Below are 3737 nucleotides of genomic sequence, written 5' to 3'. Positions count from 1 at the left end.
CTCTGGGTCTCATGTGGGGGCCAGATGAAGGAGTGGGCCTCGGGACCTAAACAGCTGCTCGGGGAGGTGGCCAAGGACTGGAGCCCCAATAGCCTCTGCAGCCCCATCCCTTCTTCCTTGCTTCCCTCCCTCCCAGGGGGGCTCCTCTGTCCTCCCAGCTGCTGTCCCCACCATGCCCCTGGGTTCCACTCCTCCATCCACCCCACGCCCCATAGCCTGCCCTGGCTCCGCCGTCCTCTCCCTGCAGCCCCCACAGGCTCCAAGTGTCCTGAAGACTCATAGTGCCGACTCCCGTGGCCTGGCCCTGCCAGCGTTCCTCCAGCCAGCCCTTCCTTCAAAGCAAGGCTCCCTCTGGTCATCATCCCCCTGCCCTCCTCCCGACCCAGCTCTAGGTCCACAGTAACCTCCAACATAATTAACAGATGGGGGACGGGGGGGGGGGGGGGGGCGGGGAGCTTCCCATACGTTCTCTAAAACTCTCATCCAGCCAAGCTCAGAGCCTTGCCTGTGGGTCCTGGGCTGGGGCAGTCCACAGTGACAGCAGGTCCTGGGACAGGCCATCGGGCAGGCTGCATACTGGGATCTTTGAGGGCAGGTAGAGGAAGCAAAGGGGACATGAAGGGACAGGGGCTGCCTCCTTCCCTCTGCCCTGTGGCTTTTGGGGCCCTGTTGACCTTTTCTCCTGGCCACAGCCTTGATGGGGACAGTGGACCCTCCAAGAAGCCCACCAACCCACCCCCTTGCATGTTCATTGCCTCTTGGTTGCGATGCTACCGCCTATGGACCTCATGAGCCTCTTTGCAGGGCTGGGTGACCCTTCTCCCTTCCCGGCCCAAGGCTTGGGTCCAGGGGTGGCTGAGCTTGCTCTGTCCCTACCCCATCATGAACACCTGGCTACTTCCTTAGTGCCTCACACAAATCCTCATGCCTGTTGGATCTTCTTTGGTTTCAAGGAACTCATGGTCAGGAAATATGGACCCCAGGGTCTCCTAAGCCCTAGGGCAGGGGATGAAGGGGAGAGGTGTGCACTGGTTGGGGCTGCAACAAGTAGAACTCTGGATTTTAAATGCACACATACAGCCAGCTCCCGGCAACACCCACCACCCTCTCCTTTAGTGGATCCTGGTATGGACATGGCCACCACAGCCAGAAGGGGAGTTAAAATGAATAAATGCCTGGCACTGTCCCCACCGTTCATGTACCCCCACCCCTAGGGTCTCCTCTCAGCTCTGAGCAGAACTGCCTACAGGACCATGGTCTTTTTTGAAGCCACTTGAGAAAAAGGAAAGGCACAGAAGAGACTCCTGTCGGCCATGACACAGGAAAATGCCAGCGGTCACACTTTACCCTGCCCAGGGATTCTACACCAACACCACGCCCCATCAGAATTGCTAGGCCTGTTATTTGCCCAGGGCTTGGGGCAGGTCCCCCAGATGTCTTGAGGCCTGCAGCCCAGGGAGCTGGCAGTTAGCACAGGGCAGGCACCCTGGGAAGCCCTGAGTGGGCCCAGCAAACACAGAACATGCATCTTTTCATCCCCTGGGCCTGTCCCGTAGGAAATCTGGGCAAATTCTCACCACCTTCCTTTTGGAAATTCCTGTCAAAGTATAGTCTTCACGTATATTTAAAAAATGACTCACACAAATACAGCACAAACATGTATCAAAGATTTATTACATGAGGAAATGAGTGTTCGGCAAAGCTGGCTCATAGAGCATTTTGAGAAGTTAGGTACATATTAGTAAGCATTCTGAGAAAAGAATGCTAGAATAAAATCGTGATGTTCTCTGTGGGATAGAAACATATAAGTTCATAAATAACTTCAGTGTCTGGGTCCTAACAGAATAATATCAAAGTCAAAACCAAGTCCATTCCCCAAGATTAGGGATTGGCCAACTTTCTGAAAAGACCCAGGCATGTAAGTTTTGGTCGCAATTACTCTCAGAGCACAAAAGTAGCCACAGACAATGAGTAAACAAATGGGCTTAGCTTAGTCCAATAAAACTTTACTTACAAAAACAGGTGGCAGGCTTGATTTGGTCTGCAAGCCTTCGCGGGTTCTCTGCCCTAGCTATTAATCCTTGGTCAGGCCTGTTCAACAATGCTTCCGTATGACCCTGACAGAACACGCCCCCTTTGCGTATTTCTGAGGTTGGATAATGTTTCTTAACACCCCTTGTCCCAGCAGCCTCTTTCACAATTGTGCCGGGCAGGCCTGTCTTATCAGAAGATAAGGATGGCCACTTGGCCTCCTCTTGGGTCACACCAACACTGAGCCTCTGAAGACTCTGGGGGCTGACAGCTTCTGGAGCCCAGGATCTCGTTTGATTTGGGAATCAAAGGTCAAGTGTGAGCAGAACTCCCCACGAGAGAACATACTAGTACTTCCACAGTGGCAAGGAGGGTGAAGCCCTGCTGGGTGGCACTCCTCCCCCCACCCTCGCTCAGTTAAGGGCAGCAAAGTCTTTTTGTTTTTTTAATATATTTTATTGATTTTTTACAGAGAGGAGGGGAGAGGGGTAGAGAGTTAGAAACATCGATGAGAGAAACATCGATCAGCTGCCTCCTGCACACCCCCTACTGGGGATGTGCCCGCAACCAAGGTACATACCCTTGACTAGAATCGAACCCGGGACCCTTCAGTCCGCAGGCCGACGCTCTATTCACTGAGCCAAACTGGCTAGGGGGCAAGGGCAGCCAGTCTTGACACATCCAGGCCCCTGCAACCCTGGCAAAGGTAGCATCCTTGGCCCAAACTTTGCCAGGATGCCTCAGAAGAGAGGGTGACAACCTCAGGGCATCATTACCTTAATTGCTTTCTATTCCTCAGCAGGTAAAGAGGTGCCCACTAGTTTGAGCTGGAGAATCCAGGTGTTGGGGGGGGGGGGGGGCGCCTTGCCCCAGGGCCCGAGGCTCAAGTAGGAAATGACCCTTCACAACAAATGGCCGTGGAAGCTCAGCTTTCCTTTGGGACTTCTTGGCTGCTGCCCAGACCTAGAGATACAGCTGGGAAGTTGTTAGGGCTCTGGTAGCTAACCTGAGACTCCAGTCCCCGTTGCTTCAAACAGCTCAGGTAGGGCCTTTATACTAAGCTGTAGTCTGCAGGATATCAACCAATCAAAACAGGGACAGATGCACCTATCCCTCCCAGAGCCTCTCTCACACTTACCAGGTATATACATACCTGCCTCCTGCTCAGCCCTCACCAACTGTACCCCTTACAAGAAGCTCACTAGGTCACAAGGCCACTTGGCAAACCAGTTACAACATAGCCAAGGGTCTTGGAGCAATCTGCCCAGGCAGCTTTGGCAGGGGGCTTATCCATAAACAGCCTCAGGTTCAAGGGATGGACGCTCACGAGCCCCTGAGGCTACTGCGCCCCCTCCGGCCACACCCACCCATAACCCAGAGCTCCATTCATCCAGGGACCTCTTGCTGTGTACTCCAAGGGCACATTTCCAAAGATGGATCAAGGGGTGTGGGGAGCAAAGAGAGGTCAGGTCAGGGTTGCCTCTTAGCCTAGACAAGGACATCGCAGTACGCAGAGTAGCTCCCCGCTCTCCGAACGTGCGACGAAGCGAACCCCCGCGGGCGCAGAGCCACCAGCCTCCCTCCGCCCCCTCTTGGGCTCTAGCGCCTGCGCAAGGTCCTCCACTCCGATAGGGGGCAATGAGCCAGTCTCCACGCGGGCTTGGCACCGTCGGCCAGCGCCGGAAGCGGGAGCAGCCGCTAACCCG

The sequence above is a fragment of the Myotis nattereri genome, assembly GCF_964212035.1.
Source record: "Myotis nattereri genome assembly, chromosome: 4".
Lineage (NCBI taxonomy): Eukaryota > Metazoa > Chordata > Mammalia > Chiroptera > Vespertilionidae > Myotis > Myotis nattereri.
The sequence above is the reverse complement of the archived record's forward strand: the minus strand, read 5'-3'. Positions refer to the sequence as shown.